The sequence below is a fragment of the Scylla paramamosain genome, chromosome 5 (assembly GCF_035594125.1).
Source record: "Scylla paramamosain isolate STU-SP2022 chromosome 5, ASM3559412v1, whole genome shotgun sequence".
In the NCBI taxonomy this organism is placed as follows: Eukaryota; Metazoa; Arthropoda; class Malacostraca; order Decapoda; family Portunidae; genus Scylla; species Scylla paramamosain.
In genome coordinates this window covers 532501-545000 of record NC_087155.1, presented here as the reverse complement: position 1 = coordinate 545000, position 12500 = coordinate 532501, and the positions used below count along the sequence as shown (strand labels likewise).

Genomic DNA, 12500 nt, shown 5'->3' with positions numbered 1-12500 from the left:
TTTTTTAGAAATTTTGGTGAAACTTTTGCTGTTGCCTTGGACATATCAAAAGCTTTTGATAGGGTCTCGCACAAAGCTTTCATTTCCAAACTACCCTCCTACGGTTTCTATCCTTCTCTCTGTAACTTCATCTCAAGTTTCCTTTCTGACCGTTCTATTGCTGCTGTGGTAGACGGTCACTGTTCTTCTCCTAAATCTATTAACAGTGGTGTTCCTCAGGGTTCTGTCCTGTCACCCACTCTCTTCTTATTATTCATTAATGATCTTCTAAACCAAACTTCTTGTCCTATCCACTCCTACGCTGATGATACCACCCTGCACTTTTCCACGTCCTTTCATAGGCGTCCAACCCTTCAGGAGGTAAACATATCACGCAGGGAAGCCACAGAACGCCTGACTTCTGATCTTTCTAAAATTTCTGATGGGGGCAGAGCAAACTTGGTATTGTTCAATGCCTCAAAAACTCAATTCCTCCATCTATCAACTCGACACAACCTTCCAGACAACTATCCCCTCTTCTTCAATGACACTCAACTGTCCCCTTCTTCTACACTGAACATCCTCGGTCTGTCCTTTACTTATAATCTGAACTGGAAACTTCACATCTCATCTCTAGCTAAAACAGCTTCTATGAAGTTAAGTGTTCTGAGACGTCTCCGCCAGTTTTTCTCACCCCCCCAGCTGCTAACTCTGTGCAAGGGCCTTATTCGTCCATGTATGGAGTATGCTTCACATGTCTGGGGGGTTCCACTCATACTGCTCTTCTAGACAGGGTGGAATCAAAAGCTTTTCGTCTCATCAACTCCTCTCCTCCAACTGACTGTCTTCAGCCTCTCTCTCACCACAGCAATGTTGCATATCTAGCTGTCTTCTACCGCTATTTTCATGCTAACTGCTCTTCTGATCTTGCTAACTGCATGCCTCCCCTCTTTCTCTCACCCCTATTCTGTCCACCTCTCTAACGCAAGAGTTAACCAGTATTCTCAATCATTCATCCCTTTCTCTGGTAAACTCTGGAACTCCCTGCCTGCTTCTGTATTTCCATCTTCCTATGACTTGAATTCCTTCAAGAGGGGAGGTTTCAAGACACTTATCCATCAATTTTTGACCACTGCTTTGACCCTTTTATGGGACTGGCATTTCAGTGGGCATTTTTTTTTATTAGATTTTTGTTGCCCTTGGCCAGTGTCCTTCCTACATAAAAAAATAAATAAATAAATAAAAAAAACACCTACACACACTTAATTAAAAACATATATAGATAGATGGGTGGATATACATATATTCATATTTGTGTACATGCATACATACAGACAGACAAACACACAGACAGACTACCAGACAGACAGACAGAAAAACGGAAAAAAAATGAAAAGATAAAATAGCAAGAAAGACAAATAAATGTATAAATAGAAAGATAGACAGACAAACAGACAGACAGGCACACAGACAGATAGATCAGGAAGTTGCTGGCATCCACTCACTGATAGAGAGAGAGAGAGAGAGAGAGAGAGAGAGAGAGAGAGAGAGAGAGAGAGAGAGAGAGAGAGAGAGAGAGAGAGAGAGATTGATTGATTGATTGATTGATTTATCTAGCTGTTATTGATGTTTTCTTCTTTCTTTTCTGCTACTATTATTTTATCCTCATCCTGCTTTAACTAGCAATTGAAAATTACAACTACTACAACAACAACAACAACTACTATTACTACTACTACTACTACTACTACTAATAATAATAATAATAATAATGATAATAATGATAATAATAATAATAATAATAATAATAATAATAATAATAATAATAATAATAATAATAATATTTTCCTTCTCTTCCCCCTTGAAATACTACTACTTTTTTCCTTCTTCTTCTTCTTCTTCTTCTTCTTCTTCTTCTTCTTCTTCTTCTTCTTCTTCTTCTTCTTCTTCTTCTTCTTCTTCTTCTTCTTCTTCTTCTTCTTCTTCTTCTTCTTCTTCTTCTTCTTCTTCTTCTTCTTCTTCTTCTTCTTCTTCTTCTTCTTCTTCTTCTTCTTCTTCTTCTTCTTCTTCTTCTTCTTCTTCTTCTTCTTCTTCTTCTTCTTCTTCTTCTTCTTCTTCTTCTTCTTCTTCTTCTTCTTCTCCTCCTCCTCCTCCTTTTCCTCCTCGTCCTCCTCTTCTTATTTTTCCTTTTATTTTATTTTCCTCTTCCTCCTTTTTTTTTCTTATTATTATTATCATCGTCATCATCATCATCATCATCATTATTATTATTATTATTATTATTATTATTATTATTATTATTATTATTATTATTATTATTACTATTTTTTTTTCTTCTTCTTGTTCTTTTCTTCTCGCTCTTCTTTTCCTATAGCTACTACTACTACTATCACTACTACTCATGCTTTAAATCAATAATAACAATACGTAATAATATTTATTTATTTATTTATTTATTTTTGAGTTACATACAAATAGAAGCATTTCTCGTACACTGAAACTTCCTAACCTAACCCAACCTGATCTGACCCAACTTGGCCTTACAAGTGGGATGATTACTTATAAACAAAAAAAAAAAAAACCTCCCTACAATCCTAGCCTAACCTAACCTAACCTACCCTACCCTTAATAACCTAACATGTCTAACCGGACCCAGTTAACCTAACCTAACATACACACAAGAACAACTTTAACACCTGGGTGATTACTTAAATATTTAGCACCTGACATAACCTTTCTAACCTAACCTAGCGTCACATAACCTGACACAGTCTTACCTAAGCTAAAAAAAAAAAAAGAGGAAAATGTATGAGGAAGAAATAGTTTCATAAAGTTTCCTAATCTAACTTAACGCACCTAATCTAACCTAACTAACCTCACACATCCTAACATACTTTATAAGAATAAATAAAATAAAATAGAAAATAAAAAAAAGAAAGGAAAGAAAGAACAGTCAAACAATTACTTACAAAAAAAAATAAATAAATAAATAAAAGTATCAGTAACAAACCAAACATACCTAACCTAACGTAACATACCCAACTGAACCTCACCTCACTGAGCTAACAAAAAAATAGTAATATAAAATAAATACAGAAATAAATACATAAATAAATAAAAGGATAAAAGGAGTATTATATATGTATGTGCTTTCGTTGCCTTTGATCATAAGCCTAACCTAACCTAACTCAGCCTAACCTAACCTAACCTAACCTACAGGACCTAACCTATCCTAACCTAGCCTAACCCATCCCATCCTAATCTACCTAACCTAACCTAACTCAACCTAATCTAATCTACCCCACCTAGCCTGACCTCACATGTTTGTTTTTTTGTTTGTTTGTTTGTTTGTTTGTTTGTTTGCTTTCCTCCTTGATTCTTGGTTCATTTATTTTTCTCTTTGTTTGTTTGTTCCTCTCATTTTGCTTTTCTATCTTTCCTTATTCCTTTTTTTCCTACTTTATTGGTTGATTGTTTCTTTATTTATTTTTATATTTATTTATTTGTTTGTTTGTTTGTTTGTTTGTTTTCTTATTTATTCCGTTCTCTCCTCATTTATGTTTCTAAATTTATTTGTTTATTTCATTGTTCCTCTTAATTTTATTGATTTTTTTTCTTTATTCCTTTGTTTGTTTTTTTTTGTTTGTTTCATTATTCAATTATTTGTTTGTTTGTTTGTTCTTGTTCTTCTTTTTCTTCTACTACATTACTACTACTACTACTACTACTACTACTACTACTACTACTACTACTACTACTACTACTACTACTACTACTACTACTGCTGCTGCTGCTGCCGCTGCTGCTGCTATTATTACTGCTACTACTATTACTGCTACAACAACAAAACAACAACAACAACTACTACTACTACTACTACTACTACTACTACTACTACTACTACTACTACTACTACTACTACTACTACTACTGCTGCTGCTGCTGCTGCTATTATTACTGCTTCTACTATTACTGCTACAACAACAAAACAACAACAACAACTACTACTACTACTACTACTACTACTACTATTCCTACTACTACTACTACTACTACTGCTACTATTACTATTAATAATAATAATAATGCTACTGCTGCTGCTGCTGCTGCTGCTGCTGCTGCTGCTCCTCCTGCTGCTACTACCACTACTACTACTACTACTACTACTACTACTACTACTACTACTACTACTACTACTACTACTACTACTACTACTACCACTACTACTACTACTACTACTACTACTACTACTACTACTACTACTACTACTACTACTACTACTTCTTTTATTACTACTACTACTTCTTTTACTACCACTACTACTACTACTACTGCTTTTTTTTACTACTACTACTACTACTACTTTTACTACTACTACTACTACTACTACTACTACTACTACTACTACTGCTGCTGCTGCTGCTGCTGCTGCTGCTGCTGCTGCTGCTGCTGCTGCTGCTGCTGCTGCTGCTGCTGCTGCTGCTACTACTACTACTACTACTAATAATAATAATAATACTTCTGCTACTACTACTACTACTACTACTACTACTACTACTATTACTACTACTACTACTACTACTACTTTTACCCCTCCTCCTCCTGCTCCTACCCCCATCAATTTGTTGTTGTTGTTGTTGTTCTTTTTATTATTATTATTATTATTATTATTATTATTATTATTATTATTATTATTATTATTATTGTTATTATTATTATTATTACATTAACAAGAAGAGAGAGAGAGAGAGAGAGAGAGAGAGAGAGAGAGAGAGAGAGAGAGAGAGAGAGAGAGAGAGAGAGAGAGAGATCCCTTGTTCTTTTTTTATTATTAATCATGATATCTTCTCCGTTCTCTTCCTCTTCCTTTGTTCTCTTCCTCCTCTTCTCTTATATTCCTTTTTTTTATTACTTCCACTCATCCATTTACTGACAGAGAGAGAGGAGAGGAGAGGAGAGGAGAGGAGAGGAGAGAAGGGAAGGAAAGAAAAGAGGAGAGGAAGGGAAAAAGGGAAAAAGGGTGGGGAGGGGAGGAGAGGAGAAGAGAAGAGGGAAGAAGAGAAGAGGAGAGTAGGTGGAAAAAAGAGGAGGGGTGGGGAGGAGTGGAGGAGAAAAAAGGAGAAGAGAGAAACGAAGAGAAGGGAGAAGGAGGAAGAGAAGAGGAGAGGAGAGGAAAGGAGAGAAGGGGTGTGTGGGGGAGGGAAGGGGAGGAGATATAAGAGGAGAGGAGAGGAAGGGTGGGGAGGTGAGAGGAGGGGAAAAGGAAATAGAAAAGGGGAGGTGACAAGAGGGAAGAGGAGAGGAGGGGAATAGAGGAGAGGGGAGGGAGGAGGGGAGAGGAGGGAAAGAAGGGGAGAGAAGAGGAGAGAAGGGGAAAGGAAAAGAGGCATGGAGAGGAGAGGGGAGGGGAGGGGAAGGAAGAGAAGAGGAGAGGGGAGGAGAAGGGAGAAGAGGGGAGAGGAGAGGAGAGGAGAGAGAGAGCAGTGTTGGCACACACTCACGGGCGCTGTGTGGGCTGCAGGAGCTGTGCTATCTGGGCCGCCTCCTCCAGCAGCCTCTCATCCACGCCAGACAACACGAGGAACACCCCTGGGCAGCCAGGCAGCCGTGTGGTGCACGCCTGTGTCCTCACGGCACCCACGGGGACGTGTAGGCCTGCAATAATGTACCATTCCTCTCAGTGTGTGTTGCAGGGACTGTACACACACACACACACACACACACACACACACACATATATATACATATATATATATATATATATATATATATATATATATATATATATATATATATATATATATATATATATATATATATATATATATATATATATATATATATATATATATATATATATATATATATATATATATATATATATATATATATATATATATATATATATATATATATATATATATATATATATATATATATATATATATATATATATATATATATATATATAGTGTGTATCCACACAACTAAATTCATATCCTGAGGTGAAGGACAGACGATTGCATTGACACAGCCTCGGAGGTGCCACTTGCTCAAATTACTAATGGTTTTATCTTATTTTTTGCCTGCTGTGGAGTATTACAGTGTGTTATAACAAGACAAATGGCATTAAAAAGCACGTCATTTACCGACAAGCATTGCGCGACAACATTATTCCGGTGATTAACAGTACTCCTGTAAAATGGTACGTGGCATCATCCCAGCGAGGCAGAAGGGGAGCAAATCCCAGCGACCTTGAAAACAGCTGAGTGATGATGCCACGTACCATTTTACAGGAGAATTTGCCTCGCTGGGATGATGCCACGTACTATTTTACAGGAGTACTTTTAATAGCCGGCGTAATGTTGTCGTGCAATGCTTGTTGGTAAATTACCTGCTTTTTAATGACACTTGTCTTGTTATAACACGCTGTAATACTCAACACTATTTCTCTCTCTCTCTCTCTCTCTCTCTCTCTCTCTCTCTCTCTCTCTCTCTCTCTCTCTCTCTCTCTCTCTCTCTCTCTCTCTCTCTCTCTCTCATAATAATAATAATAATAATAATAATAATAATAATAAGAGCGAGAGAGAGAGAGAGAGAGAGAGAGAGAGAGAGAGAGAGAGAGAGAGAGAGAGAGAGAGAGAAAAAAAAAATTTCTCTCTCTCTCTCTCTCTCTCTCTCTCTCTCTCTCTCTCTCTCTCTCTCTCTCTCTCTCTCTCTCTCTCTCATCACTACCACCATAATAATAATAATGATAATAATAATAATAATAATAATAATAATAATAATAATAATAATAATAACACGCACAGGTGGTGCATCACAGCGTCAGACTCACAGAGGATGTGTAGCCGAGGCAATGACACGTGGACGGCGCTGATGGCGGCCAGAACCTCTTGGGCGTCTTGGTCACACACGGCCAGGCTGAGCACCCCCAGGTCCCGCCACTCCTGCAGCAGCTGTGTGCCGGCACCACTTAAGTGACCCATGAACCTCTCAAGGTGACTCCTGTAATGGCCGAGTGTTGTGCACCTGTGTGCTGCCTGGACACACACACACACACACACACACACACACACACACTACTTATCTGTTTATTAATTTCTTTATTCACTGTTCCATAATAGTATTGATAAAGATAACTCCTCCTCCTCCTCCTCCTCCTCCTCCTCCTCCTCCTCCTCCTCTTACTCCTCCTCTTCCTGTTCTTCTTCGTCCCCCTCCTCCTCATCTTCCTCTTATTCCTCGTCTTTTTGTTCTTCTTCCTCCTCCTCTTCATCTTCCTCTTCCTCCTCCTTTTCTCGCCTTCCTTCTAGCTCTCCTTTTCCTCGTCTTTTTGTTCTTCTTCCTCCTCCTCTTCATCTTTCTCTTCCTCCTCCTTTTCTCGCCTTCCTTCTAGCTCTCCTTTTCCTCGTCTTTTTGTTCTTCTTCCTCCTCCTCTTCATCTTCCTCTTCCTCCTCCTTTTCTCGCCTTCCTTCTAGCTCTCCTTTTTCTCTTCGTTCTCTTATTCCTCCTCCTCCTTCTCCTCCTCCTCTTCTTCCTACTACATCCCTATCAGCCTTACATCTGTAGTATGTGAACTGATGAAAACAGTAAATTGCAACAATGTAGTGAACTATCTACATATAAATGATTTAATCAATGACTCACAGCATGGCTTCCGAAACAGACGTTCTTGTCTAACTAATCTTCTTGATTTCTTTAATGATATTTTCACCATTTACGACGAAACAAAGGCAGTAGATTTAGTGTATCTAGATTTTCAAGAAGCTTTTGACAAAGTTCCGGCTACTAGCTAAATTGAAGTCATATGGTATAAATGGAAAACTTCTCAATTGGCTGTCTCAGACTGGCTGTCTGAGAGAAAGCAGCGCGTTGTTTTAAATGGTACATTTTCAAACTGGCGAGAAGTTTTAAGTGGTGTACCACAGGGATCTGTGCTCGGCCCTGTTCTTTTCCTTATTTACGTTAATGATATCGATGAGGACCTCACCTGTAAAGTATCTAAGTTCGCTGATGATACAAAAAATAATGAATAAAGTAGTCACGTCAGAGGATAAGCAGCACTGAACTGTGGTTCAGTGCTGCTTTCTTTTGTTTGTTACTCATCCTGCCATAGTTGGCTGTCGAGCCTTGAGGGAGGTTGTCAAGGTAGTCAATGAGGGACTGGCCTGGCGGCGTGGCGGGGGCGTTCAGCGCGCCGCGCTTCAACACGAAGGTCAAGACGTCCTTGCCTGCGTTCTCCATCAGGAAGATGAGCTTCGCGCGACGGACGCAAACTTTCGGAGCGGCGGCCATGGTGGAGGGCTTGGGACACAGTTCTTCTCGCCAGCAGCCTGCAAAGAAATTTCCCAAGTGAGGAGCAGGGCAGGAGAGACGTGGTTTGCAAGGCTCAGTGCGGGAGGGAGGGAGTTGAGCCTTGAAGTGGCCGGCCTGAGCACCGGGATGTGGGGACAAGACAAAGAGGTGGATGGGAGTAAGAGACACTATGGCACACGGCATGGCACGTGTGTTGTGTCCAAACCATTTGACAAGACAACACGAGGCAAGACTTGACTGTGTGTGTGTGTGTGTGTGTGTGTGTGTGTGTGTGTGTGTGTGTGTGTGTGTGTGTGTTGTGTGTGTGTGTGTGTGTGTGTGTGTGCAAGTAAGTAAGTAATTAAGTAAGTAATCAAGTAAGCAAACCTGTATAAAGTATTTCAAGGTGTACATACAGTACACAGTCACGTGAGCCGAGGCTCTCTGACGGTGTATTGTACAGTAGAGCAGAGGGCAGGAGTGCAAACAAATTATAATGTACAACAACATAATGAATTGTACTGTACAGCGGCAGTACCGCGCCGCTACAGAGAAGATAAACACTAATACAAGTGTCTCCACTAACTTAATAATAATAAAATAATGATGATAATAACAATAACAACAAGAGTAGTGATAACAATAATACTAATAACTACACCAACAACAACAGCAACAACAACAACAACAACAACAACAACAACAGCAACAATAATAATAATAATAATAATACCAATAAGAATATTAGTAACAAATAATAGTAACTAGCATTAATAAACATAATTAATAACTAATACTGGTAACTAGGGCAACAACAACAATAAATACCAACAACAACAACAACAACATCATCAACATAATAATAATAATAATAATAATAATAATAATAATAATAATAATAAAAGTAATAATGATAACAGCAACAAATGCGATGACTGCAATAAATAGCATCAAAATCACAGCTTTTGTTGATGAAGTGGTTACTTTTTAACCTGTTGTTTGTTTGAACATTTTATCAGTTGTAAGAAAAACTTTGTCTATCAAGAGGCAAACTGTTCACAACAATTTTGGTCCAACTTGTCACACTGTTTGTGAATAATATTGTTGTCAGTATCGCACAAATAAGGTTAACGTTGTTACTTCTCGTGTGAGAAACATTTTCTGCCAATTTGAATATTGAATTATGTCCAAGATTTTGATGTATTAATAACAATGTGAAGTACTTATGAATGAAGGGAAACCTGCAAATACTGAAGGCTGAGGAAGCTTTGGATGCAGACTCTTTACGGAAAATGTACAGCGAAGAATTTTATTTTGCCGTCTTGTTGCTTTTGTTAAAAAGACGGCCATGTAGATGCCCATGTAGGAAGGCAGTGCATGAGATGTGGGCAGCGTGAAGTACACTGCGTGTCACCCACTGCTTCACTTGTTACATTACCCACAATTCTTTTTGAAATGCCAGCTGTTTGAGAGACATTTAAACATATGTGTGTGTGTGTGTGTGTGTGTGTGTGTGTGTGTGTGTGTGTGTGTGTGTGTGTGTGTGTGTGTGTGTGTGTGCGTGCGTGCGTGCGTGCGTGCGTGGACCGTATGCATTTTTGGCAATGATTTCTTTGGCGGAAAAGATGCCCACCAGTACACAGTGGAGTGGTCTCCCCTTGTTTCACAGGACGTGGACTCCAGCTTGAAAAGACTCCTCGATAAAGTTCATGACATGTTCAGTATTTGCCTCCCTATTAAGTATATAGATGTTTCACACAAAAGGCTCCAAAACCCACACATTTCTCAAACAGTAATCAACTCGACAAGACCCAAAAATCAGTTGTACAGAGAGCTTCCTAAACCGTAAGCTCCGCCCTCTGTTCCGGTGAGGATATAGACAGGCGGACAGATGTGGATGCAGACAGAGACAGATAGGTAGACAGGTAGATAGACAGATTGTGTCCAGTTTTTGTGGTATATAGTCTTGCCTCGTTAGTGCCTCATTTTCTACTTTCTGAGTGTGTGCAGTAGAAAACACAGTGAAAACAATTACAAGGAAAGAAAAGAGTAAGTGTACTCACCTCAAGAGTGCAGGTGTGTACACTCCGGGAGACGGGAGGAAGGAAGGCGCGAGGCGGGAGGTGCCTGTGGGGAGAGACACACTGTGCTTCATGCTCTTACATTTATACTCCACAAGCACAAGTCTGTATCTGTGTACATCTATCTATCTGTATCTATCTGTATAAACAGAGAGAGAGAGAGAGTCATCCAAAAATGTACTCACTGTTTGACTCGCTATAATTCTTTTTTTTTTTTTTTTTCAGAAACAGTTGGCCAAAATAATAATGGCAGAAGTAAGACTAAGCTTTGAAGAAAGAACATGTCATAAAGTGTTACTGGAGGCACGAAAATGTCAAAGAAGTGCAAAGACAATTCACAAGACACTTTGACAGGGATCCACCAAGGTGACGCGCCATTGTTCGCATCACAGCTAAGTTTGTACCAGATGGAACTGTTCACGACCTTCATAAGCATGCGTGTGTAGTAGTAGTAGTAGTAGTAGTGGTAGAGGTAGTATTCATGATTTCTCACTACTACTACTACTACTACTACAACTACTACTACTACTACTACTACTACTACTACTACTACTACTACTACTACTACTACTACTACTGTTGCTACTACTACTATGTGAATATTAATATTAATGCCTTAAGAATTGTTGCAAAAACAGTTGCAGTAGTAGCATTTGTATTTGTAATAGTAGTAGTAATGTAGTAATAATAGTAGTAGTAGTAATTGTTGTTATATTGTTATTATGATTGCTATCAATAATATCACACACACACAATAGTAGTAGTAGTAGCAGTAATAGTAGTAGTAAGAGTAGAAGCAATAGTAATTTTAATAATTTAGTATAATTTAATTATTTAATTAATTTTATTTATTTATTTATTTATTTTATTTTATTTATTTTATTAATTTTTTTGGTGGATATGAGTGTGTTCGTTGGTTGAACAAGTCCCTGTATATTAAATAGACTTTTGTGTGTCGCTCAAGTACCGAACGGCCTCGAAACACTGAGCCAAAGGGATGCCGCTCAGCCTGCAGCCAGTGTGGCGGCGTATCTTGTGTGGTGCGCGTGTGTATCGCATTGTGTTCCTCCTCATAGACTTAGTGGTGGTCAAGATAACCAGGATTGGCCAAGCCCTCCCTGAAGTGTGCTACCAGTAGTGTACCAGGTGTGTTGAGTAGCCGCCAGGTGTACAGCCACACGTGTGTTGTGTACAAGTGCATGTTGTGTACAGAAAGATCTCCCCCCTGTTTTATAAGACCCATAATGCCGCTGGCCGGGAAACTACACTTGCCACCATCTCAGACAGGACGCCATCTTGTTGTGTAAGTCCGAGACGCCTCCTATTCCCCCAATCTCTCCCTCCCCACCACCCGCCAGCCACTCCTTCCCACTTCCGCCAGCAGCAGCTACTGGCCGCCCACCAGCCAGCAGCCCCTTCACGGCCACTACCTGCCAGCACGCCTTCCTGCCCTTACCCCCTCCCACTCCTTCCTCCCCTCCCTTCAACCCACTCCTTCCTAACCACCATTCGCCACCCACTCCTGCCAGGCCCCTACCAGCAACCCACTCCTTCCAGCTCCCCGCCTGCCATCCTCCCCTTCCCGCCCCCCACCCACCATCCACTCCTTCTGGTCCCCACCCGCCTCACGCTCCTTTCCCCTTTCCGCCGCCCACACAGGAGCTGCTCTCCTCGCTCCCTCCCCCCACTCATGACGTCACGGACGGCGGTGACAGTGACTGGCTGGTGTGAACCGCACCTCACACTCGCTCTACCTAAATGCTACTACTACTACTACTACTACTACTACTACAATTACCAGTGCCACTACAATTACTTCTGTTACTACTGCTGCTACTACTACTAATACTACTAATACTAATACTCGTTCTACTTCTACTTCTACTACTAATACTAATATTAGTTCTACTACTACTACTACTACTACTACTACTACTATTTCGATAACTGTTACTACTACTACTTCTACTAGTACTACTACGACTATTATTATTATTGTTACGACTACTCTTACTACTATTTTGACTATTACTACTACTACTACTACTACTACTACTACTACTACTACTACTACTACTACAACTACTACTTCCTTGCAAGACTCCCTGTCCGCTTTACCGTCATTCCTTGATTCATATTTT

The 12500-nt window shown here is 39.7% G+C and overlaps 1 protein-coding gene and 1 long non-coding RNA gene across 12 annotated transcripts in view; one reads left to right on the top strand and one right to left on the bottom strand.

The window, feature by feature from the left end:
* The window catches only part of LOC135100385 (ran-specific GTPase-activating protein-like), a 63982-nt gene that overhangs the window by 30682 nt on the left and 20800 nt on the right, over window positions 1-12500 (top strand). For 6 of the 11 annotated variants that reach the window (XR_010268649.1, XM_064003207.1, XM_064003212.1 and 3 more), the window contains 2 exons: window positions 6792-6980; window positions 10585-10755. The gene's annotated coding sequence lies outside the window, so the exon portion shown is untranslated. Of the gene's footprint in view, window positions 1-6791; window positions 6981-8230; window positions 8336-10584; window positions 10756-11105; window positions 11663-12500 lie in introns of those variants that run through there. The other 5 variants (XM_064003217.1, XM_064003216.1, XM_064003210.1 and 2 more) reach the window with 4 other exon arrangements.
* Window positions 8004-12500, bottom strand: part of LOC135100386 (uncharacterized) — a 10778-nt gene continuing 6281 nt past the window's right edge. The window contains exons 2-3 of the long non-coding RNA XR_010268650.1: window positions 10342-10405; window positions 8004-8316 (exon numbers count right to left, since the gene is read on the bottom strand). This is a non-coding gene — a long non-coding RNA (uncharacterized LOC135100386). The remainder of the gene's footprint in view (window positions 8317-10341; window positions 10406-12500) is intronic.